We start from the raw sequence: 27,238 nt of genomic DNA, 5'->3' as shown, positions 1-27,238 counted from the left end.
ATCCTACAATGTGATTTCCTGGATTCTTTCCCCCCATTCTGTCTCTCATAGTTGAAGTGTACCTATGATGAAAATTACAGGCCTCTCTCATCTTTTTAAGTGAGAGAACTTGCACAATTGGTGGCTGACTAAATACTTTTTTGCCCCGCTGTATGTATATATATGTATAAAATATAGATTTCATACTAGAGTGAAACAAACTGCTAGAAGGTAGCTTTGTAGTCTCAACAATTTATCCATAAAGACTGAATACCCATTGAATAAGATGTATTAGTTTGTAATAAATGATTAAATAAAAACAATCATTCAGTGAGGACAGCTGAAAGGTTATTGTTGTAGAGTATTGCCATGAGGATAGATAAAGAAATACTGATTTCTTTAATGGGAATTACATGTTTTCAATGTTCTTAGCAGGGTTACTCTCGGAAACGCAAGAGCTCGAGTCAAGTTTTTTGGTGCTCTGCTACCATCTAGTGCCAGAGAAGAAGCAGAGCAATCAAATCATTCAAGTATGGTTTGTACAATTTATTACAAGCTTTGTCATTGACAAGTTCACAATTTTTTTAACTCCTCACATAGTTTATACAAGCGTGATCTGTGTGGACCAAAATGTAAATGCAGTTCTTTCTCGTTCTGACAAAAAAAAATGCATTTTGTGAATAACAGTCTTCAAAAACCTTACGTTAATTTTTCCACTTTTCTACCACTCGCCAAACTATGCATCTCTACAGCCCAATTTGCAAATGTTTATGTACTTTGTGTCAAAACTGATATATTAAAGCAGGCATCAGAGTTACCCTGGATGGGGACAGCAGAACATCACAAGGCACCTTAGGCACATACACACACACACACACACCTCTATCAGCAAAGAGACATCGCCAACCTGTCTACCTGTATGTTTTTGGACAGTGGGATGAAACTGATGACTGTATAAATGAATGGACAACATGGTGCCATTCACTCCGATTGTGTGTTTTCAAAGCCTTCTTTGGGCTGAACTCGGAGTCACCATCTTGTGAAAATTGGAGCCAGAGTTTGCACAGATATGGTTGTACAGGTAATGGGTCTGCCTTGAGCCCACTCATATTAGTGATGGATATTTGTATGTGAATGCACGTGCTGATATTTCCTGAAGTTCAACTTAAGATGGTGCAATCAGCTAACTCAAAGTTGCAGATACAGTGTTATTTTCATACACATGAAAAATGTTAAATTGTAGTCATGACTGACTGAGCTACCATTTGCTACCTAAGTGACATTATCCTTGATTTTAATCAAAGTATTGGCGGGTGTTCCAGTTTCCCCACAGTCCAAAAACATGCAGTTAGGCTAACTGGCTACTCTGAATTGTCCATTGATCAAGCTTGGAGAAGGAAAGGCTCCGCCAAGTTTAAATGCCCTAGACACACCAATGATGGTGTGCCCCTTGCTGGCTATGGGGAAAAGAAGAAGAATGTAAATATAAGTAACTAATGTACAGCAGTCAACATTTACATTCATCAGAACCTATTTTTTCAGGGTAAAAATTGCTGCTTTGAGTTGAAAACATTAATGAGCACTGCTGGGTTGTAATGTCAATGTTCAAAAAAATCTCTCACTGAAAAGAGCCAGAATTCCCATTACATAAGCTATTGTTGAGTGTCTTGTATAGGCAGCACAGTGGTGTAGTGGTTACAGCAAGAAGGTTCTGGGTTTGAACCCAGCTGTTGACGAGGGCCTTTCTGTGTGGAGTTTGCATGTTCTCCCTGTGTCTGCGTGGGTTTCCTCCGGGTGCTCTGGTTTCCCCCCACAGTCCAAAGACATGCAGGTTAGGCTAATTGGTGGCTCTAAATTGACCCTACGGTCAGCATGTGGGTCAGGGTCCCCAAAAGTAAAGTCATTTCCTGTTGCCTGGGGGCATGTGAACCTTCATATACTGTTCCAGATCAGAAAAAATCTATTTCACAGAATGAAAATTAAATGAAACTAATCATGCAAATAATGGATGGAACAGAGAGTTACATGTAGATATTACAAATTAACTATTTAGAAAACAGATCAATACCAATCTGTAGCTGTAGTTACAAATTATGTATAATCATCTCATGATAATAATACAATTAAACAAGTCCTAAATTAAGTATAATTTACTGCATAATTATAACAAAAACAATACTTTATTCTTATACTGCATTTATAGAAAATATTGCCATACAATTTCCAAAACATTAAAAATTTGACATAAATTTCAAGAAAACCTAAACAACATCAGGCAATATCTATTGATAACTATTATCAAACAAAAATAAGGTCAATATAACAAATCAATAGTATAAAAAAGCCAATGTGTATTGAAGAAAATGAGATGTGAGATATTAGTGTGAGCACTGAAGAATAATCTATAAGTTATTGAACTCGATCAGGATCGATTCATGTGTGATGTGAATTATGTGACCAATAAATACTGTTAAGACATGAGTGTGAGAATGAAGTGAAAATGGCAAATAACATGAGAAAATAATCCTGTTTCAAGAACTGTCCTAAACAGAAAGGAAGAAGAATATACAGAAGAGAAAGATACACTGTATAAGAGAAAAAAACTGAAATAATCTAAGTAAAAATAAATAGTAAAAGATGCATTCAAAAAAAAAAGATCAGAGACTGAAGGGGCAAAGGGCAGCACGGTGGTGTAGTGGTTAGCACTGTCACACAGCAAGAAGGTTCTGGGTTCAAGCCCAGTGGCTGACGGGGGCCTTTCTGTGTGGAGTTTGCATGTTCTCCCTGTCTCTGCATGGGTTTCCTCTGAATGCTCCAGTTTCCCCCACAGTCCAAAGACATGCAGATTAGGTTAACTGGTGGTTCTAAATTGACTGTAGGTGTGAATGTGAATGGTTGTTTGTCTCTCAGCCCTGCGATGATCTGGTGACTTGTCCAGGGTGTACTCTGCCTCTCGCCCATAGTCAGCTGGGATAGGCTCCAGCTTGCCTGCGACCCTGCACAGGATAAGCAGTTATAGCATAGTTAATAGAGGGAGATGGTTAGGAAGGCCGGCAGACTTCAAAAGACTAACTCTTTGTTCAACATTATGACGTCACGTGACATTTACCGTGCACACGAACCCTGTATTGCTATAGATGCATGAGATGTATTTTTACAGTTTATTGAGAATATTCTAAGAATTTTGGTTTAAAATCAACGTTTTCAAACCGCAACATGCTCGTGCTTCGATTCCGTGTTTGTTTACATTTCGCAACAAGAGTAAAGTAGCGCGAAGCTCACTGAAAATATTATGAGCAAAAATTGAATAACGCTGTACGTACTTTAAAAGCTACTGGGATAATAAAAGGTCCCAAAACATCGAGTATCAATATTTTATCTTTTGAAATCGAAGAAAAAAAATCAAATCTCAGACGTTTTTTTTTACAATTTTAGGATTGTTTAACTTGTACTCAGTTTCAAACTGTTGAAGCTCACCTCTATGAGATGCCAAATTTTCTCTATTTCTCAGATCGTTTGATTTGAAAGATTCTGGCTTTTATTACTATTCTTCTTAAAGAAATAACAACCAGGAAATCTGGGGCAAATATTTATTTTTTTTGATAAGCCTTCAGTATTTGGTTTTGATTGCCGTATCGTAAAACAATGATGGTTAGAAAATAGGTAAACTGACGGTGTTTTTTTACAATAATTAAGACTTATTTTAAATGATTTTCACTCATTATATACATAGTTTTAAATGTTTTGTTTTTAAGTTTTCTTTCGCTTCTAAAATTACGAGTTTTAACTCAAAATCATCTCTAAATTCACTGTCGTCCTATATGTTTGTTTGGCTGGTGTGCACGGTCGTGGTCACGTGACGGTACAGTTCAACCTCAAATATGAAACTTGCACTTGCATGTGACGTCACAGCCGATCCAGATTGTGACAGACGCCATCTTGTCGGTCAAATGCCATATTTCCGCCTTCTACTTCTACTTCTGGTTCTACTTCTACCTTTTCTTCTGGAAAACCCTACTATATACAATTCTACTACAACGGCTGCGGCTACAAGCTCTCCCTACCTGTGCACGTTTTTTATGTTTTTTGTGTGTATTTTTGCGTGTTGTTCGTCTGTACCGGACTTCAATATCCACTACAACCATATGGACTTACTGGACATTGGTTTCCAGCAGAAAATGACGGTTTGTAGCGATTTCCATCGCATGCACAACATTCCAGACGAGATAGCGAGACCAGCGGGGTCTTTGTGGATTGTTATTGGAAGCAAAGCGAAGGAGGCGGCGCCGGGAGCGGAAGCAAAAGCGAGGCTGCAGAGCTGGCCTGTTGACTAAGCTCAGAAAACAGCCACTCAAATCTCCACTGCTAAGCCTCTACCTCTCCAACGCCAGATCCATGGTAAACAAGACGGACGATTTGGAATTACAGCTGGAATTACCTTATACTATTCTATAATCGGCTGGTCAGTGCTATACTAGATACTGATATAAATAGTGTTAGTACTCAATACTTAAGTGACTTACCCGTCCAATGAGGATAGTTATTTTCTTGTTTACAAGAGGCCACATCTGAGTCGCTGACAAATCCTGAATTTCTGTAAAGATAACTGTCCAGAGATTTATAAGCACGCAGTGCTTCACCACTGAACAGCGAGGGAAAGTTAATGAGGTAATAATTATACACGTCTAGGTATTCCGCTGGCAGTTCAACATCCACTGACACGGTCATGAAAACTACGTCCGGTAAGCAATAAGGGTCACTAATCTGTAGATCGTTTATTTTAGACATATATCTAGTTATCTGTTCATTAGAAAAATGAGCCTTGTAGTCCGTCGGTTGAAATTGATCCATTCTGTACATGAGTGCAGCAGTATTCAGCTGTGTTTTTTACCGACAAGATGGCGGCTGTGTACTTTCCGGTCACGTGACTGCAAGATCTCTAAAGGAAATAAAACAATGAAGGGGAACACTATAAAGATATGTAAGGAATGTGAGTAAAGTTGAGAGGATAAGAGGAGGTAATGAAAGGGAATAAAAAGTCAGGAAATACTTTGCTTGGGGCAAATTTGATTAGTTACGACGCTTTAACACATAAGCCATCTGGCCGCCATATTACCACGTACACACACGCGATGTACGTGGTAATATGGCAGCCAGATGTCGAGCTCTCCAGATATTTTACATAGAAATCAGTGGTCTCAACTCATTACATGGGTACCTTGAAAAAAGGGAGAGGAAGAACAAAAAAAAACTTGGTTAGAGATGTCACAAAGTAGGTGACAATGCCTTAACCATATGTGTGTTGCAGGCCACTAGGACCTCTTCCATCCTTGTCAAGGGGAGTGCTAACCTTCTCTCCTTTCATACAACACAGCAGACACAACTACCATCACAATATATAAAGATTGTAATGGGAATGAATGTCTGAAAGACGGTAACTTCTTCCACAAGAATAAAAACGTTACTTGTTTCAAGTAATATAAAAAAGATAATCCTTTTTAACAAAATAAACAGAATTACATATGCCATATATAGACGTTAGCTTCGTTTTTCGTTCTTGCCACGAAACTACTCCTGCCTCGCAATGCATTACTTATTTGCATAGAAAGGCTTTAAAGCCAATCACATTGAAGAAGAGCATGACGTTACGGAAGTAAACCAGAAACGTTGCACCGTTCCAAATGACGCCCTGAGCACTGCGTTCCGCCTCCAAGTCAGCACTTCAGTGACGTCATCGATGTGCAGCTCTATGGTGCGCGAGTGATCGAGGGTGAAAAAAAGAAGATTTGGGACACTCCACAAGCCTTCTCTCGCACGTTCCAAAAGTAAATCCCAGCATGCATTACGCGCTGGGAACTTCCATTGGCTAGCTTTACGTTGCTGATAACGTAAGGCTACATAATCATTTTCGATGTTCAAACATTGGATGTAAGCTGAAGTGTGATGTTGTTAGATTGCCTTTAGTTACTGGTTCCATGGTATTTTTCGTCAGCACAGAAGCTTTTGATCGGTCATCTTTATATTATCGCATTGTCTTTGGCTCTAACTGACCAACCGACTGCACTGCATTCTGCCGGCTCCACTGACTGACAGTATAGTTTTCAGCCGTCAAGTTCAGTCAGTGTCAGTGATGAAATTTCTTTGAACATTTCTAAGTCAGACCAGCAGACTGATACACATCTGATGTCTGTGGGGTGACAGGTGTAATAGTATCCGAGAATAAATGTCTGAATTCCGGTCTGCTTTACACCCATACAAATGTATAAGATCTTTTCAATTCATGAAATGAATAATCAGTAATTACTTTCCAAATATTTTATTCACCACCGTAGACTACTGGGATCAATGTAGAATGTTCCTGGTTACGCTGGAAAGCAGAAGAGGTAAAAGGCATTAAATTAGAGTCAAATGTACAAGCAGCTAGCGATTAAGATGATTGTTGCTCAGCCTCAAGCATGCCATGTCAAAGTCTAATGTAGCTAAGCATTAAATGTTGAACATACAATTACATCATAGGATTTATTTCTCGCCCTGTGATGACCTGGCGACTTGTCCAGGGTGTACCCTGCCTCTCGCCTATAGTCAGCTGGAATAGGCTCCAGCTTGCCTGCGACCCTGCAGAACAGGATAAAGGCGGCAAGAGATAATGAGATGAGATGATTTATTTCTCATTGGACGTCTGCTAGAACAGTTAGTTATAATGGTGAGCAGTGTCAGTGCAGTCACTCCTCACACCTTCCTAGCTGTTTCCCTCACTACTTCTGCCATAGTTGTCCACTCATCTAATACCTCTTCACCCAGTGTCTGTCTCACAATATCTCTTAATACTGACTTACAATCTTCCTGCTTCAACTTCCACCATCTGATTTTTGGTTTAGTTTTCTCTTTTTTACCTCCAAGATCATATTCCCACACTGCAAAAAATGATCTCTTGTTGAGAGAAAATATCTTTAATATGGGTGAATTTATCTATTATTTCTTATTAGAAGTTTACTAGAACTCAAATATAAGATTATTTAGCTTACTTTGAGACGCTTTTACTAATTTCAGGCCTTACATTTTCTTATTCTATTGGCAGATAATTTTGCTCATTTTAAGCATTCAATTCGAGAAAGAAGCAAAATTATCTGCCAATAGAATAAGAAAATTTAAGGCTTGAAATTAGTAAAAGCGTCTCAAAGTAAGCTAAATAATCTTATATTTGAGTTCTAGTAAACTTCTAATAAGAAATAATAATAAATTCACCCATATTAAAGATTATTTTCTCTCAACAAGAGATCATTTTTGCAGTGCAACCACCATCCGATGCTGCTTAGCTACAACTTTCCCCTGCTATCACTTTGCAGTCTCTAATCTTGTTCACATTGCATCTCTGACATAAAATGTTGTCCACCTGAGAACACCTTCCTCCACTCATATGTTACTCTATGCTCTTCTTTCTTCTTAAAGTATGTATTCACTACAGCCATTTCCATCCTTTTTGTGAAATCCACCACCATCTGCCCTTCCACATTTCTCTGCTACACTCCATACCTACCCATCACCTCCCCATCACCCATGTTCCCTTCTCCAACATGCCCATTTAGGTCTGTGCCAATCACCACTCTTTCCTTTTTTGGTATACTAACTACTTCATCCAACTCACTCCAGAATTCTCCTTTCTCCTCCATCTCACACCCCACTTGGGGCATATGTACTGACAATGTTCATCATCACCCCTTTAATATCCAGCTTCACACTCATCACTCTGTTATTCACTTTCTTTCCCTCCAATACACTCTTAACATACTCTTTACTCAGGATTACCCCCACACCATTTCTCCTCCAATCCACACTGTGATAGAAAAACTTGAAACCACCTCCAATGTTCCTGGCCTTACTTCCCTTCCACTCTGTTTCTTGTACACACAGGATGTCAAGCTTTCTCCTCTCCATCATATCAGTCAGCTCTTTTCCTTTACCACTCATAGTGCCAACATTTAAAGTTCCAACTTTCAGTTCCACTCTCTCCTGCCTTTTCTATTCTTGAGTTTCTTCCGAATTCACCTTCCACCTCTCTCCTCCTTTTCCCACCAGTAGCATAGCACTGGTACCCTGCTGGGCAGCAGTTCCAGTGGCAGTTGTTGTTAACCTGGGCCTCAGCCAATCCGGTATGAAAGTCCTCTTCATCATCTGCATAGTTGATTTGGCATGAGTTTTACGTCAGATGCTATTCTTAATGCAACCCTCCCCATTTCAGAATCAGAATCAGAAACACTTTTATTGCCATGTATGTGGACACACACAAGGAATTTGACTCCGGTTTCACTTAGCTCTCATAGTACAAAAACAGATAAAAAGCGTATACACACACAAAAAAAGGGTGCAATAGGTGCATAGTGCAAACTAAACCAGGTAAGTCAAGTAGATAAATAAAGTATACAGTGTGCACAGAATGACGGTATGAGTGTGCAGATATTTTACAAGTGATATTACTGATATATGAATCTGGATTTTAGCTGTTCATCACAGAAAGGATTTTCCCTTTTGGTGCAATATGGTGCATAGTGCAAAGATGAAATAGTAAATATAAATAAGTATAAATATAATATAAGTAACAGTGAGCACAGAATGACAGTATGAGTGTGCAGATATTTTGCAAATGATATTACTGATATATGAATCCGGATTTTAGCTGTTCATCACAGAGACAGCCTGAGGGAAGAAACTATTCTTGTGTCTGGTTGTTTTTGCATACAGTGATCTATATCGCCTCCCTGAGGGGAGAAGTTTAAACAGTTTATGACCAGGGTGTGATGGGTCTGCAGAGATGTTACCTGCCTGTTTCCTGACTCTGGAGAGGTACAGGTCTTGGATGGAGGGCAGGTTGACACCAATAATTTTCTCTACAGACCTTATTGTCCGTCGCAGTCTGTTCTTCTCCTGTTTGTTGACCGATCCAAACCAAACAGTGATGGAAGAGCAAAGAACAGACTGAATGATGGCAGAGTAGAATTGCGTCAGCAGCTCCTTAGGCAGGTTGAGTTTCCTGAGCTGGCGCAGAAAGTACAACCTCTGCTGAGCCTTTTTGATGATAGTGACTGTGTTGGTCTCCCACTTCAAGTCCCGAGAGATTGTGGAACCCAGAAACCTGAAGCTTTCAACAACAGTCACAATGTTGTTGGTGATGGTGATGGGCAGCAGAGTGGGGGGGCTCCTCCTAAAGTCCACTGTCATCTCCACAGTTTTGAGTGTGTTCAGCTCCAGATTGTTCTGACCGCACCAACAGACCAGCCGTTCAACCTTCCGTATGCAGACTCGTCACCATCTCGGATGAAGCCGATGACTGTTGTATCGTCCGCAAATTTCAGGAGTTTAACAGACGGGTCTCTTGAGGTGCAGTCATTGGTATAAAGGGAGAAGAGCAGTGGGGAGAGCACACACCCTTGGGGGGCGCCAGTGCTGATAGTCCGAGTGCTGGATATGATGCTCCCCATCCTCACCTGCTGCTTCCTGTTATGGCCCTTTTCCACTACCCTTTTTCAGCTCACTTCAGCCCGACACGGCTCGCGTTTCGACTACCAAAAACCAGCACGACTCAGCTCGTTTCAGCCCTGCTTAGCCCCTAAAACTCGCACCGTTTTGGGGTAGGGCTGAAGCGAGCCAAACCGTGCTGACTGAGGCTGGGGGCGTGAGCAGACACTCCCCTGTGCACTGATTGGTGAGGAGGCGTGTCCTCACATGCCCACACACGCCCCGCGAGCACGCTGGGATCTGTAAACACCATAAACCCGGAAGAAGAAGAATTACGAATTACGAGAATTTCTGAAGCCTTATGCGCCTCGCCTCATCTATACGCTCTTGCCAGTATCTGTTGGCGTTGTCAAGCCACAGCACCAAGACCAGCAACACTAACGACTCCATGTCCTCCATGTTTATTGTTTACTATTCGGGTCGTGAGACTACTGCTTAAAAGCTCACTGAATCAGAGCATCGTGGACGAGTTCGCGGAGCGCAAGGCTCGTCGTATGCCCTTCAAATAATGCGCGCAGTAGGCTATTGATGTTTTATTATGAGCCATGTACAGTATGTCGCCGAATGTTTTTTTGTTTCTGAGTTACATGTTCGTTTGAAGGACTTAATGTACAAAATAACATAGTTGCACCCCGTAGTGTTGAAATTGGTAAACACAGTGCATTCAGTGAGGTTTGCACCGCCCTCCTTTTATTTCTGACTCTTCCTGTCACTGCTGCAACCTCTGAGCGCTCATTCGTATGCCCTTCAAATAATGTGCACAGTATAGGCTATTGATGTTTTATTATGAGCCATGTACAGTATCCTAATGTTTTTTGTTTCTGAGTTACATGTTCGTTTGAAGGACTTGATGTACTAAATAACATAGTTGCACCCGGTAGTGTTGAAATTGGTAAACACCGCAGTTGCGGACATTTTGTAGCCTAAAATGATGTTATGATAAGCTTTAATAAAGGGTCCGGTCATTTGCCCCGCCCCCGGCCCGGCTCTGACTTGTTCCGCCACTGTCACTGATGTCACTGTTTGCGCTGCTTAACGACATCACATGACGTCCACCCACTTTCGCTAACTCCACCCAATGTGTCCACCCACTTCCAGCCAGCACGGTTCAGCGCGGTTGTAGTCGAAATGCAACTCCAACAGCCCCGCTCAGCCCGACTCAGCTCGACTCGGCACGGCACGGCTCAGCCGCGTTTGTAGTGGAAAAGCAGCATTAGTCAGGAAGTTTGTAATCCACTGACAGGTGGAGGAGGGCACAGTGAGCTGGGTGAGCTTGGTGTGGAGGATGCCTGGAACAATGGTGTTGAATGCCGAACTGAAGTCCACGAACAGGATCCTGGCGTACATCCCTGCAGTGTCAAGGTGTTGCAGGATGTAGTGTAGACCCAGATTTATTGCATCATCCACTGACCTGTTTGCCCGGTAGGCAAACTGCAGGGGGTCCAGCAGGGGGTCTGTGATGTCCTTCAGATATGACAACACCAGTCTCTCGAAGGACTTCATGACTACAGATGTGAGGGCAACAGGCCTGTAGTCATTCAGTCCTTGAGATATTGGTTTTCTTAGAAACCGGGATTATTGTGGAGTGTTTGAAGCATGAGGGGACTTCACACAGCTCCAGGGATCTATTAAAGATCTGGGTGAAGATGGGAGCCAGCTGGTCAGCACAGACCTTCAGACAAGAGGGTGACACACCATCTGGGCCAGGTGCCTTCCTGATCTTCTGTCTGTGGAAAAGCTGACAGACATCCTTTTCACAGAACTTGAGTGCTGGTGGGGGGTCAGAGGCGGGGGGTGGCAGAATGGCAGGGGGTGTAAATGTGTCTTTCATGACTGAAGGGGGGAGAGGTGTGAATGTGTCGAATCTGCAGTAAAACACATTCAGCTCGTCAGCCAGTTGATGGTTCACTGCAGTGTTGGGGGATGGTCTCCTATAGTCAGTAATGTTCTGCAGGCCTCTCCACACTGACGTCGTATCATTTGCTGAAAGGCTATTTTTAATCTTATCAGCATAGCTCCTCTTAGCTGCTTTCACCTCCATTGTCAGTCAGTGTGTTTACATGCACATAGAGAAAATCGAATTTCTGCCGTAGCTCGACTGAGGCTACATCCACACGACAACGGCGAGATTTTTTTTTTAAATATCGCGTCCACATGGGCAAAGGATCAGTAAAATTTCAGGTCCATATGGCAACGCAATGCTTGCTGAAAACGATGCAATACACATGCCACACCACTACGTGCGCTGTAAGACGGTCCCATTGGAGACACCAGAACAATAGAAGAAGTAGACGCATGCGCATAAACCCCTTCTTCTGTAGCATTAGCCACACAAAGTTTTGATTATTAATCAGTATCGTAAAACGAAAGACGCGGAAAGAGGAATGAATGGGGGTAGATGGAAGCCGGTACGCCAACATTCTGATATCCTCCAGAATTCTTTAATGGTCTGGAATAAATTGAATGCTACACGTTGATAGATTACTTTGTTCTTCTACACCCTTTTTGAGGAATGTATTGTCGGACTTAAACCAACATCTGAAGAGGTGAGATCGCTCCTTTTTTTTTCATATGTTTGCTGGCGGGATTGTCTTTGTTTTTGGAAAGTGCACGGGTGGTGCGCGGTTTGGTACTGCTTCCGCAGTGTTTGGACTAAAGACTCTGCCCTAAGGGCTATTCTCTCTCTCTCTCTCTCTCTCTCTCTCTCTCTCACTTTGCACCATTACACAATAAATATTCACAGTGAAAATATTTTGTAAGCGCGTTTCATGAACCAAGTTATAGGATTTGTTGACAACTCGCATCGAGTTCGTTACACTTCTACCCAGCGTGAAGCACTGACAGTCATGTGGTTGTGACGTCATCGTAAACAAATCCATTCTACTCATCCAGATGACTTCGCAACGGCTCCGTTGCCAGATCTTTTCACTCTGGAACCCGTTCTCAAAAGATTTCGTTTTGGGGCACCCAAAACGCCGGTGCCGTGTGGACACCAGGCCGAAACGATAAACAATTTTATCAGATTCACCTGAATCCGTTGCCGTGTGGACAGGGCCTGAAATCGAAGTTCTAAATGCCATGGAAACACCTTAGCTCAGCTGAAATCGAACCGAACTGGATTTCTCGTAATCGAGCTACGCGACCTAGATTATGCGATTGTAGCCGAGCTACTTAATGCATGTAAACCCTATCGAGCTACGTAGTCGAGCTACTTACTTCAGCACTGCCCCTTCCAGAAGTGACGAGTGACGAGACCACAAGTGAGAAACACAACAGCCTCGGTCGGCATGACAACAGTAGTAGAAACATGCACTTCTGGAGCAATGAAGAGATAGAGTTCATGCTCATTCAGCTTAAGGAGTTGAATATATATATATCGATGTTGCTGTCCTCGTCGTCGTTCTTCTTGTGAACATGGAACTGATAACTTTGTTTATACTCTTGAATAGCTCTTCTTCATGACGACAACCGGAAGTGTACCAACACGATGGGGCGTGTAGCGCCACCTGTGGCTCGGGTGCACAATGTACCTCACACAATAGCTCGATTTCCTTGTGTGCATGTAGGATTGGATTTCTCTGGCACCCCTGCTGGGACCCTTAGTTCGATTACCGACAGTAGCTTGATTTGGATGTGCATGTAAACGCACTGTATGTGTTTCTGGTCTGATTATACAGAACTCTGTCTCCACTTTTGTAGGCCTCTTCTTTGTTCTGTCAAAGTTGCCTGAGTTTTGCAGTGAACCAGGGTTTATTGTTGTATATGCGGAAGGTTTTGGTAGGCACACACATATCCTCACAAAAACTGATGTAAGATGTCACAGTATCAGTCAGTTCATGCAGGTCTGAGGTTGCAGCCTCAAAAACACTCCAATCAGTGCAGTCAAAGCAGGCTTGTAGTTCCACTTTGGCCTCATCGGACCATCTCCTCACCATCTTAACTACAGGCTTAGCAGCTTTCAGCTTCTGTCTGTAGGACGGGATAAGATAGTCCCAAGGCTGCACAGGGGACAGAGTGGTATGAGTCCTTTAAAGCAGTGTAATAATGGTCCAGAGTGTTAGAGTCCCTGGTGGGACAATTAATGTGCTGTTTATATTTTGGCAGTTCGTGGCTGAGGTTTGCTCTGTTAAAGTCCCCCAGAACAATGAGCAAAGAGTCTGGGTGTTTTTTCTCCACATTGTTTATCTGGTTAGCCAGGTGTTGTAACACCTCATTAATACACACCTGAGGAGGGATGTAAACTCCAACCAGAATAAACGAGGAAAACTCTCGCGGAGCATAAAACGGTTTGCAGTTTATGAATAATGACTCCAGATGAGGACTGCATGATTTGTTTAGAACTGTGACATCAGCACACCAACCTTCATTAATGTAAAAGCAGATTCTGCCTCCCCTCGTTTTCCCCGTGAGCTCCGTTTCGCGGTCCGCTCGGTGAAGGTGAAATCCAGGCAGAAGAGTCTGGGATGTGCTCACCGAGCCAGGTTTCGGTGAAACACAAGGCAGCAGATCTGTTAAAATCCGTGTTGATTGTGTTGAGGAGCAGCAGTTCGTCCATCTTATTGGCCAGAGAGCGGACGTTAGCCAGGTGAATAGACGGGAGCGCAGTGCGAAACCCCCGCTGCCTCAGTCTGACAAGCGCACCGGCTCGCTTCCCCCGGTGTCTCCGGCGTCCTCAGCGTAATCCATAGAGAGCTGCTGCTCCTCCAAAAAGTAGCTCTGGAAAACTTTCCAGATCAATGAAAGCTGATGAAAAAACTTTACTGGTGTGTAGAGCTCTCTTCGGTGTGGGTGGAGCACAGAGGACGGCAGGACAAAGCTTCAGGTAAGAATAGGCTTTTATTGCTAGACTTTTCAGTATAACAACAGTTTTATTCAGGTAAATACACACACACACGCTGTGTTCTTGTCCCGGGAAGAGCTCTCCTCTGCTCTCCCTCTGCCTCCTTAAATAGGGCGCGGTTACTGGGAAGACACACAAACACAGGTTAATTACCGTCAGGTGTAGTGATTCTGCCACTCACCTTCCCTGGCTCCGCCCTCCTGTCACAGACCGGCGCTTGACCATGCCCCCGCTGCCACATACCCCCACCGCCCAACTCAGGCCGGGCGGCCGTCCGGCCCGCAGCCGACTCCCCCCCCCCTTGACGGGAGAGGAAGTCCGCCACGACCATCTGCGCCCCCGGCCTGTGGACCACCTTGAAATTGAAGGGTTGGAGTGCCAGATACCAACGGGTGATCCGCGCGTTGGCATATTTCATGCGGTGGAGCCACTGGAGGGGCACGTGGTCCGAACAGAGGGTGAAAGGGCGCCCCAGCAGGTAGTAACGGAGGGCGAGGACCACCCACTTGATCGCCAGGCATTCTTTCTCAATCGTGCTGTAGCGCCCCTCACGCACCAACAGCTTCCTGCTAATGTACAGGATGGGGTGGTCCTCCACCTCCTGGGACAACACCGCCCCCAGCCCTCTGTCCGATGCGTCGGTCTGCAACACAAAAGGGAGAGAAAAGTCAGGGGAGTGTAATAGTGGCCCCCCACACAGTGCAGCCTTTACCTCAGAGAAAGCCCGCTGGCACTGCTCCATCCACTGGACCGGATCTGGCGCCCCCTTTTTAGTGAGGTCAGTCAGCGGGCTGGTGACGTCCGAATAATTAGGTATAAACCTATGATAGTAGCCAGCCAGCCCCAGGAACTGTCTCACCCTGTCCTGCCGCCAGAACAGCCGCCAAATGATCCTCCGCCAGTCCTACTGCCTGATCCAGCGACGCCGGGCGGTGGCACTGGACCCACTCCGCGGTTCCGGCTGGTAAGCGGGCGATGAACTGCTCCAGCACCACCTGATCGATGATTCCCTCGGCGTCGCGATCGTCAGCCCTCAGCCACCGCCAGCAGGCGTCCCGGAGCTGCTGGTCGAACGCGAACGGCCGGCCGACTTCCTCCAACCGCAGCGCGCGGAAGCGCTGGCGCTGTTGTTCTGGTGTGCGCCCCACGCGCTGGAGGACGCCCCGGCGAAGGTCCGCGTAGGCCAGCCGGCGGTCGGCGGGGAGCTGTAGCGCGGCCAGCTGCGCCTCTCCCGTCAGGAGGGGGAGGAGGCACGCCGTGCGCTGCTCCATCGGCCACCCCGAGGTTTCGGTGACCTGTTCGAACAATGCGAGGAACGCCTCGGGGTCGTCCTGCGGGCCCATCTTGGTCACGGTGAGGGGAGACGGGCCCGCGGCCGGGGTGCTGGTGGGCCCCGCCGACGCGAGGAGATGCCGGAACGCCTCGTGATCTTCCTGCTGGGCCAGCACCAGGGCTTCGAAGCGCCGCTCTTGTTCCTTTCGGAGCGTGACGAGCGCCTTGTGCTGGCTTTGCTGAGCCGTGGCGAGGGCGTGGACCAGGTCCGCGAACGGGGAGGATTCCATGGGGCTGCTGGGTTGGTCGGGCCGGGGTGCGAAGCGGGGCTGGGCCCGAGCCGCGGCTGGGGGAGCGGCCGTCCCGCCTCCCCGCCGCGCCGCCTCCCGTCGGAAAGCGTCACGCGCAGCGCGTCCCCCCCCACCGCCCGTCTCCCGTTCCCTCTCCCTGCCCTCTGCCCCGGCGGCCCTTCCCTCCCCCCCCCCCCACGTCCGTTCGCGGGCGGTGGGAGGGGGGTGGCGAGGCGGCCGCTCCTGGGGCTCTGGGCGGCGCGGGAGGTGCGGGTTTCCGGGCGAGTGAGGGGGCCGCCTCTACGCGTGGCGCCGAGGGAATCATCGATCAGTGCCTGGGTTTTGGCACCACTGTAGAGCTCTTTTCGGTGTGGGTGGAGCACAGCGGACGGCAGGACAAAGCTTCAGGTAAAAATAGGCTTTTATTGCCAGACTTTTCAGTATAACAACAGTTTTATTCAGGTAAATACACACACACACACATGCTGTGTTCTTGTCCCGGGAAGAGCTCTCCTCTGCTCTCCCTCTGCCTCCTTAAATAGGGCGCGGTTACTGGGAAGACACACAAACACAGGTTAATTACTGTCAGGTGTAGTGATTCTGCCACTCACCTTCCCTGGCTCCGCCCTCCTGTCACAGACCGGCACTTGACCACGCCCCCGCTGCCACATGGTGGTTATTCCAATGTTTATAAGTTCTTCTCTGGAGTATGTGACCAGAGAAGCAGTGCAAGAAACACAATAAATACACAAAAACATAGAAAGTACGAGAGAGCGAAGTACTGAGGCAACCGTCCGCAGCGCCATCTTGGATTTTATCCGGGCTTGGGACCGGAACTAAGAATGCACTAGTTTGTGTAACTCCAGTGGCTGGATTCACATGATACTTAGAGTAATGCAAATGAAATAATTGCCGATTAAATAATTAGCAGTGAATTGTTATTGCACCAGATAATTCAGCAAACATAGAACGTTCAACTAATGTTAGCTTATGGTTCTCCTGTGGTTAGTTTTACAAGAACCTTCTCCCAACATTTAGAGAATGTTCTCTCCAGGTTATTATGCATCAGACCATTCCTCAAATGTTTTGGGAACTAAAATCTCGAATGTTTTTTTATGGTTGCATTGTGCTTTTCACACAATGTTCCAAATTGGTTGTATTTATTCACACATCCATATGAAAATGTTCCTAGAACGTTGCACAGAGGTTGACAATGCAAAAAGACGGACAATTCTACAACCCTGATTCCAAAAAAGTTGGGACAAAATACAGATTGTAGATAAAAATGGAATGCAATGATGTGGAAGTTTCAAAATTCCATATTTTATTCAGAATAGAGCATAGATGACATATCAACTGTTTAAACTGAGAAAATGCATCATTTAAAGAGAAAAATTAGGTGATTTTAAATTTCATGACAACAACACATCTCAAAAAAGTTGGGACAAGGCCATGTTTACCACTGTGAGGCATCCCCTTTTCTCTTTACAACAGTCTGTAAACGTCTGGGGACTGAGGAGACAAGTTGCTCAAGTTTAGGGATAGGAATGTTAACCCATTCTTGTCTAATGTAGGATTCTCATTGCTCAACTGTCTTAGGTCTTTTTTGTCGTATCTTCCGTTTTATGATGTGCCAAATGTTTTCTATGGGTGAAAGATCTGGACTGCAGGCTGGCCAGTTCAGTACCCGGACCCTTCTTCTAAGCAGCCATGATGCTGTAATTGATGCAGTATGTGGTTTGGCATTGTCATGTTGGAAAATGCAAGGTCTTCCCTGAAAGAGACGTCGTCTGGATGGGAGCATATGTTGCTCTAGAACCTGGATATACCTTTCAGCATTGATGGTGTCTTTCCAGATGTGTAACCTGCCCATGCCACATGCACTAATGCAACCCCATACCATCAGAGATGCAGGCTTCTGAACTGAGCGCTAATAACAACTTGGGTCGTCCTTCTCCTCTTTAGTTCGAATTACACGGTGTCCCTGATTTCCATAAAGAACTTCAAATTTTGATTCGTCTGACCACAGAACAGTTTTCCACTTTGCCACAGTCCATTTTAAATGAGCCTTGGGCCAGAGAAGACGTCTGCGCTTCTGGATCATGTTTAGATACGGCTTCTTCTTTGAACTATAGAGTTTTAGCTGGCAATGGTGGATGGCACGGTGAATTGTGTTCACAGATAATGTTCTCTGGAAATATTCCTGAGCCCATTTTGTGATTTCCAATACAGAAGCATGCCTGTATGTGATGCAGTGCCGTCTAAGGGCACGAAGATCTTCTACCCAGTATGGTTTACCCAGTACCCAGTATGGTTTTCTGGCCTTGACCCTTACGCACAGAGATTCTTCCAGATTCTCTGAATCTTTTGATGATATTATGCACTGTAGATGATGATATGTTCAAACTCTTTGCAATTTTACACTGTCGAACTCCTTTCTGATATTGCTCCACTATTTGTCGGCACAGAATTAGGGGGATTGGTGATCCTCTTCCCATCTTTACTTCTGAGAGCCGCTGCCACTCCAAGATGCTCTTTTTATACCCAGTCATGTTAATGACCTATTGCCAATTGACCTAATGAGTTGCAATTTGGTCCTCCAGCTGTTCCTTTTTTGTACCTTTAACTTTTCCAGCCTCTTATTGCCCCTGTCCCAACTTTTTTGAGATGTGTTGCTGTCATGAAATTTCAAATGAGCCAATATTTGGCATGAAATTTCAAAATGTCTCACTTTTGACATTTGATATGTTGTCTATGTTCTATTGTGAATACAATATCAGTTTTTGAGATTTGTAAATGTAGCTTTCCCTAGGTGTGGGTGGAGCACAGAGGACGGCAGGACAGAGATCAGGTTCAACAAACAGTTTTATTGTTCCACTTTTCAGGGAACACCATAGGTTTCACGCAGACACACGCACACACACACATCAGGTGTCTGGTTCGGGAGAGATCTCCTCTGCTCTCGCTCTCCCTCCCTAAATAGGGCGCGGTCCCTGGGAAGACACACAAACACAGGTTAATTGCTCTCAGGTGAAGTGAATCTGCCACTTACCTTCCCTGACTCCGCCCTCCTGTCACAGACCGGTGCTCGACCACGCCCCCGCTGCCACATACCCCCACCGCCCGACTCAGGCCGGGCAGCCGTCCGGCCCGCAGCCGACTCCCCCCCCCCCCTTGACGGGAGAGGAAGTCCGCCACGACCATCTGCGCCCCCGGCCTGTGGACCACCTTGAAATTAAAGGGTTGGAGCGCCAGATACCAACGGGTGATCCGCGCGTTGGCATCTTTCATGCGGTGGAGCCACTGGAGGGGCGCGTGGTCCGAACAGAGGGTGAAAGAGCGCCCCAGCAGGTAGTACCGGAGGGCGAGGACCGCCCATTTGATCGCCAGGCACTCCTTCTCAATCGTGCTGTAGCGCCCCTCACGCACTGACAGCTTCCGGCTGATGTATAGGACCAGGCGATCCTCCCCCTCCACCTGCTGGGACAAAACGGCCCCCAGCCCTCTGTCCGACGCATCCGTCTGTAACATAAAAGGGAGAGAGAAGTCAGGGGAGTGTAAAAGTGGCCCCCCACACAGTGCAGCCTTTACCTCAGAGAAAGCCCGCTGGCACTGCTCCGTCCACTGGACCGGATCTGGCGCCCCCTTTTTAGTGAGGTCAGTCAGCGGGCTGGTGACGTCCGAATAATTAGGTATAAACCTACGATAGTAGCCAGCCAGCCCCAGGAACTGTCTCACCCCCTTTTTGGTCTTGGGCCTCAGGCAGGCCGCAATCGCTGCTGTCTTATTAATTTGGGGACGCACCTGCCCGTTGCCCAAGTGGAAGCCCAGATACCGTACTTCCACCCGCCCAATCGCACACTTCTTTGGGTTGGCCGTGAGTCCCGCCCGTCTCAGCGACCTAAGGACGGCCCTCAGGTGTTGCAGGTGCCGCTGCCAGTCGTTACTATAAACGATAATGTCGTCCAGGTAGGCGGCCGCATAGGTGGCGTGGGGCCGGAGGACCCGGTCCATCAGCCGCTGAAACGTAGCGGGCGCCCCAAACAGCCCAAACGGAAGTGTGACGAACTGGTGTAAGCTGAACGGTGTGGAAAAGGCCGTTTTCTCCCGGGATAATGGAGTCAAGGGGATCTGCCAATATCCCTTCGTTAAATCCAGTGTCGAGTAAAAGCGAGCCGTGCCTAGTCGATCGAGCAGCTCATCAATACGAGGCATTGGGTACGCGTCGAATTTAGACACCGCGTTGACTTTTCTATAGTCCACACAGAACCGGACCGAGCCGTCGGCCTTGGGAACCAAGACCACCGGGCTGCTCCAGTCGCTGTGGGACTCCTCGACGATGCCCATTTCGAGCATGGCCTGAAGTTCTTCCCGAACCACCTTTTTTTTGTGTTCGGGTAGTCTATAAGGGCGGCTACGCACTACCACCCCCGGGGGTGTCTCTATGTGGTGTTCTATGAGGTTAGTGTGACCGGGCAGGGGCGAGAACACATCCGAAAACTCGGCCTGCAACTGGGCGACCTCCGTGAGTTGGGTCGGGGAGAGGTGGTCTCCACAGGGGACCGTTGAGGTACGTGATGCCAAATTCCCTTTTTGAACCTCCGGCCCCAGCTCCGCCTTCTCCGGAACTACCGACACCAACGCCACGGGGACCTCCTCGTTCCAGAGTTTGAGCAGATTGAGGTGGTAAATCTGTAGCGCCCCACCCCTGTCTGTTCGCCTCACCTCATAGTCGACATCCCCGACTCGCCGTGTGACCTCAAAGGGTCCTTGCCACTTGGCGATTAATTTGGAGCTCGACGTGGGCAAGAGTACGAGTACTTTATCTCCCGGTGTGAACTCTCTAAGGCGCGTACCCTTGTTGTACAGGCGGGCTTGCCGTTCCTGGGCCTGCCGCAAATTCTCCTGAGTTAGGTGGGTGAGCGTGTGGAGTTTTGCGCGCAGGTCCATAACGTACTGAATTTCATTCTTACTTTGTGAAGGTCCCTCCTCCCAATTTTCCCGCAGCACGTCCAGGATGCCGCGCGGCTTACGCCCATATAATAATTCGAACGGGGAGAACCCCGTGGAGGCTTGAGGGACCTCTCGCACTGAGAACAGCAAGGGTTCGAGCCACTTATCCCAATTACGTGCGTCCTCACTTACGAATTTTTTAATGATATTTTTGAGGGTGCGGTTGAACCGTTCTACTAAACCGTCCGTTTGTGGGTGATATACACTGGTGCGGATCGGCTTAATCCCCAATAACCCATACAGTTCGCGTAGTGTTCGTGACATAAACGTAGTGCCTTGATCAGTCAGAATCTCTTTCGGGATTCCAACTCGGGAGATGACGCGGAAGAGTGCCTCTGCAATACTGCGTGCTGAGATATTGCGCAGAGGCACTGCTTCCGGGTATCGCGTTGCATAGTCCACTAGAACTAATATAAAGCGGTACCCTCGTGCTGACCGATCTAATGGCCCGACGAGATCCATCCCAATTCTTTCAAACGGGGTCTCGATTAACGGTAGAGGGCGCAATGGCGCTTTTGGAATGGCCGCTGGATTTACTAACTGGCATTCGCGGCATGCCGTACACCACCTACGGACATCGCCGCGAATCCCCGGCCAATAGAATCGGGCCATTATTCGGGCTAGTGTTTTATCCTGCCCTAAGTGTCCAGCCATGGGATTAAAGTGAGCCGCCTGGAATACCAATTCCCGGCGGCTCTTTGGAATCAAAAGCTGCGTGACTCGCTCTTTAGTTTGAGTGTCCTGTGTCACTCGGTATAACCTATCCTTCATAATCGCGAAGTAGGGGAAGGACGGGGTGGCGTTCGGCGGGAGCGTTTGACCATCGATTACTCTCACTTGGTCAAACGCATGCCGCAGAGTCTCGTCTCGCGACTGCTCTAATGGGAAATCCGCGAGGGATTCCCCAATAGAGAGAGGAGGAGCCGGTGGCTCCTCACCCTGACGCGGAGATGACGTAGACGGCTCCGCGACAGCGGCTCCCGCCAAAACGACACCGGGACCTCCCCCTGTCAACTGGCAGGACCCACTCTCTACTAGGCGCGTCATTAAACCCCGAAATCCCGGCCAATCAGTCCCCAAAATTAACGAGTGGGTAAGGCGAGGATTAACCGCCGCCTTCACTATAAATTTTTCCCCTCTGAAAATAATGTGGACCGACACCAAAGGGTAGCTGTGAACATCCCCGTGCACACACAAAACCTTCACCCCTTGTGCTCCCCCCAATGCCTCGTTTTGAACCAGGCTTTGGTGAATTGAGGTCTGATTACAACCAGAATCCACCAATGCCTGATATGTAGCCCCTTGGATACTCACCGGTATCCGATACGCTCCGGCCCGATCGAGGGCGGCCTCTGGCGCATCGGGGATCCGAACCACCGCACCCACTTCCATTGCTGTGCACTGCTGTTGAAGGTGGTCCGGTTCCCCGCAGCGCCAGCAAACCGGCCCGGGCTTTCCCTCTGCACCGGTGCTCTGGGGCTCACTCACCTGAGGTGGGGGAGAGACAGACACAGAAGGGAGACACGGGAGGGCACCGCGGGTGCGGCGGGCCGGCAGGGGTGGTGCCGGCCCCCGCCTCCGCGGTGGGGGAATGGGGCGAGGACGGGACACAGAAGGAGGGGAGAGAGAGAGAGAAAGAGAAGAGGAGAGAAGAGATGTCGACATCCGCTGTCCTGCCGCCGAGACAGCCGCCAGATGATCCTCCGCCAGCTCGACTGCCTGATCCAGCGACGCCGGGCGGTGGCACTGGACCCACTCCGCGGCTCCTGCTGGTAAGCGGGCGATGAACTGTTCCAGTACCACCTGATCGACGATTCCCTCGGCGTCGCGATCTTCGGCCCTCAGCCACCGCCAGCAGGCGTCCCGGAGCTGCTGGCCGAACGCGAACGGGCTGCCGTCTTCCTCCATCCGCAGCGCGCGGAAGCGCTGGCGCTGCTGCTCCAGCGTGCGCCCCACGCGCTGAAGGACAGCCCGGCGAAGGTCGGCGTAGGCCAGCCGGCGATCGGCGGGGAGCTGTAGTGCAGCCAGCTGCGCCTCTCCCGTCAGGAGGGGGAGGAGGCGCGCCGCGCGCTGCTCCATCGGCCACCCCGAGGCTTCAGCGACCTGCTCGAATAACGTGAAGAAAGCCTCGGGGTCATCCTGCGGGCCCATCTTAGTTAAGGTGAGGGGAGACGGGCCCGCGGCCGGAGCGCTGGTGGGCCCCGCCGACGCGAGGAGACGCCGGAACGCCTTGCGATCTTCTTGCTGGGCCAGCACCAGGGCATCGAAGCGCCGCTCTTGTTCCTTTCGGAGTGTGACGAGCGCCTGGTGCTGGCTTTGCTGAGCCGTGGCGAGGGCGTGGACCAGGTCGGTGAACGGGGAGGATTCCATGGGGCTGCTGGGTTGGTGCTCCATTTCCCGGGTTTCGGCACCACTGTAGCTTTCCCTAGGTGTGGGTGGAGCACAGAGGACGGCAGGACAGAGATCAGGTTCAACAAACAGTTTTATTGTTCCACTTTTCAGGGAACACCATAGGTTTCACGCAGACACACGCACACACACACATCAGGTGTCTGGTTCGGGAGAGATCTCCTCTGCTCTCGCTCTCCCTCCCTAAATAGGGCGCGGTCCCTGGGAAGACACACAAACACAGGTTAATTGCTCTCAGGTGAAGTGAATCTGCCACTTACCTTCCCTGACTCCGCCCTCCTGTCACAGACCGGTGCTCGACCACGCCCCCGCTGCCACAGTAAATTATTGCATTCCGTTTTTATTTACAATTTGTACTTTGTCCCAACTTTTTGGGAATCGGGGTTGTAATTTGAGATGGGTTTATCCCTTTCATGCGTTGTATCCATATATGTGGACAGTAAATTTAACTTTATTTTGGGTTGGTGTATCATGATAATGTTCTCCAAATCACTTGGGGCAGGCTCAGTAGATCCATAGCAAGATTGCAACAGGAGTTATTATGTTGTATTCCATAAATGGTTTCTTTGCTGACACCCTCAGTCCAAAATGGCCGATGGTGTTAGCCATGCACAAAATGCCTCAGACATATCTGTAGAAAACTTTTATTCAAAAAGGTCAGCTTGGGTTAAAAAAATATTAGGATGCACAAGAAACTAATTAACATGTTTTTGTTTTGAAGGGTTAAAGGAAAAATGTGACATTTTCTATCAGATGTATTTTTTTGGCTACTATCCTCAGATCAATGGCTTGTCATTTATTTATTATTTGTACCCTTCAATGTCTGTACTTCATACATTGTGCCATCATTTGCTGATTTTTTTTTTTGTTGATTTCCCAATACATATAGGTCATTTTCAATAGTGTTGTTTGTATAAATGTGTGTATTGATAAACCCATCAACACTGACCACAAGAACTGAAAAAACTTTCTCTGAACATTTAAATAGACTATTTATTTGTTTGGGGCGGCACGGTGGTGTAGTGGTTAGCGCTGTCGCCTCACAGCAAGAAGGTCCTGGGTTCGAGCCCCGGGGCCGGCGACGGCCTTTCTGTGCGGAGTTTGCATGTTCTCCCCGTGTCCGCGTGGGTTTCCTCCGGGTGCTCCGGTTTCCCCCACAGTCCAAAGACATGCAGGTTAGGTTAACTGGTGACTCTAAATTGACCGTAGGTGTGAATGTGAGTGTGAATGGTTGTTTGTGTCTATTGCCGCTTTTCCACTACAAACGCGGCTGAGTCGGGCTGAGCCGTGTCGTGCTGAGTCGAGCTGAGTGGGGCTGTTGGAGTTGCATTTCGACTACAACCGCGCTGAACCGTGCTGGCTGGAAGTGGGTGGACACATTGGGTGGAGTTAGCGAAAGTGGGTGGACGTCACGTGATGTCGTTAAGCAGCGCAAACAGTGACATCAGTGAGCTTTTAAGCGGTAGTCTCACGACCCGAATAGTAAACAATAAACATGGAGGACATGGATTCGTTAGTGTTGCTGGTCTTGGTTCTGTGGCTTGTTGTCACCGACAATGCCAACAGATACTGGCAAGAGCGTATAGATGAGGCGAGGCGCATAAGGCTTCAGAAATTCTCGTAATTCGTAATTCTTCTCCTTCCGGGTTTGCGGTGTTGACAGATCCCAGCGTGCTCGCGGGGCGTGTGTGGGCATGTGAGGACACTCCTCCTCACCAATCAGTGCACAGGGGAGTGTCTCCTCACGCCCCTAGCCCCGATCAGCTCGCTTTGGCTCGTTTCAGCCCCACTCCAAAACGGTGCGAGTTTTAGGGGCTAAGCAGGGCTGAAGCGAGCTGAGTCGTGCTGTTTTTTGGCAGTCGAAACGCGAGCCGTGTCGGGCTGAAGTGAGCTGAAGCGAGCTGAAGTGAGCTGAAAAAGGGTAGTGGAAAAGGGCCATATGTGTCAGCCCTGTGATGACCTGGCGACTTGTCCAGGGTGTACCCCGCCTTTCGCCCATAGTCAGCTGGGATAGGCTCCAGCTTGCCTGCGACCCTGTAGAAGGATAAAGCGGCTAGAGATAATGAGATGAGATGAGATTTATTTGTTTGGTGTGGCAGCATGGTGGTGTAATGGTTAGCACTGTCGCCTCACAACAAGAAGGTTCTGGATTTGAACCTCATGGCCGACAGAGACTTTTCTGTGTGGAATTTGCATGTTCTCCCCGTGTCTGCATGGGTTTCCTCCGGGTGCTCCGGTTTCTTCCCACAGTTCAAAGACATGCAGGTTAAGTAAAAATACCCAGCCACTGGGGTTGCACAAAGCTAGCGCATACTTAGTGCTGGTCCCAAGTCCAGATAGATTGGGGAGGGTTGCGTCAGGAAGGACATCCGGTTTAAAAACCTATGCCAAATCAAATATGCAGATCATGATGATCTGTTGTGGCTGGTGAACCCTAAAAGGAGCAACTGAAGGAAGATTTATTTGTTTGGCGTAATTAATAGTTTAGGATATTTAAAATTAGTTTAGGTGCCAACCACCAGTTATAACCTTCAAGGTAAGTAAAGTTAACTAATGTTACAGGTTTATCAGACAGCCTGATCCATGTAAAAACTCTCCTGGGAGTCAGACAGACGACACCCAATGATCTGGTTCTTTTAGAACTGGAGTACCCTTTGTTACAAGTGAAAGTGATGAATATTCAGCGAAGATTTCTGTCACGCATGTTAAATAACAGAAGCGGGTTACCTGATGACCTGTTTTATACCATGTAGAAGATTTGTAGTGATGCTAAAATGTCTGGTGTGAGGTATCTACAAAGTCTCCTAGATGTACAACCCCTGGCAAAAAGTATGGAATCACCAGTCTTGGATGAGCACTCATTCAGACGTTTTATTCTGTAGAACAAACTGAGATCACAAACATGATACAATAATAAAGTCATTCCAAAGTGCAACTTCTTGGCCTTCAGAAACACTAAAATAAACGAAGAAAATACATTGTGATAGTCAGCAAATGTTACTTTTATAGACCAAGCACAGGGAAAAAAATATGGAATCACTCAATTTTCAGGTAGAAAATAAGGACTCACCCAGTCAATTTCCTTTCCCTAAATTGACACCTGCCTCAGATTAGATCTGCTCGTTAGTCTGCAGTTAGAAACAGCGCAGTTATCACACCTTGGAGGGCTGCTGGACCAAATGGATTGGCAAGAATCATGGCTCCAACAAGAGAGATGTCTCTTGAAACAAAAGAGAGGATTGTCAAACTTCTTAAAGAAGGTAACTCTTCACGCATGGTTGCCAAAGATGTGGGCTGTTCACAGTCAGCTGTATCTAAGCCTATGTTTACATTAGACCGTATCAGCAGATCATCAGATTAACATTTTTAAAACGATTAGTGTGCACACAGCAACACCAATACACGATTTGCGTGCACACAGCAACACCAATACACGGATACGCTCGGCTCCGCAGGCATCCTGCGCTCCAAATCACTCCGCCCTGAACAGCGAGTGCCCTCTGGAGGGTGCGCACTCCGGCCCTGCGCAGCTCACACAGCGCGCGAGTGAAGTGCACAAGCCACGATTCGGGACTGAGCCACTGTGTGTGTGATCCCAGCGCATATCACTTACCACTTGCAAGTGGAAGGATGGCAAGCCTAAAGACAATCATAACTACACAGTGGGCAGTATTTGCATCAGTATTTACAGTATTTTCATACTTTTATACTCTTTAATGAAAGGTGATACAAGGCGGAAGTCCGCGCCGTTTTTCAGCAGTCGCGTCACATGACCAACGCCAGCGAATCAGGAAGGTGGATGTCACAGTGACGTTGTCCAATGACGACGGCAGCTAGAGCTCAGCACAGCGTATCTGCGTATCTCAATGTTTACACAGCACCGGAGCTGACACGATCTAGATTGAATACGTGGACGCTGGCG

General features: G+C 47.4%; 1 non-coding gene across 1 annotated transcript; it reads right to left on the bottom strand.

Annotated features, from left to right (window-relative positions):
* Positions 1–5,223: 5,223 nt before the first annotated feature.
* LOC132895812 (U6atac minor spliceosomal RNA) lies at positions 5,224–5,351 on the bottom strand. Its single transcript, XR_009655847.1, has one exon. It is a non-coding gene; the product is annotated as a U6atac minor spliceosomal RNA (small nuclear RNA).
* Between the last annotated feature and the right edge of the window lie 21,887 nt (positions 5,352–27,238).

This window comes from Neoarius graeffei, chromosome 12 (assembly GCF_027579695.1).
Source record: "Neoarius graeffei isolate fNeoGra1 chromosome 12, fNeoGra1.pri, whole genome shotgun sequence".
NCBI lineage: Eukaryota > Metazoa > Chordata > Actinopteri > Siluriformes > Ariidae > Neoarius > Neoarius graeffei.
This window is presented reverse-complemented; position numbering and strand designations above follow the sequence as displayed.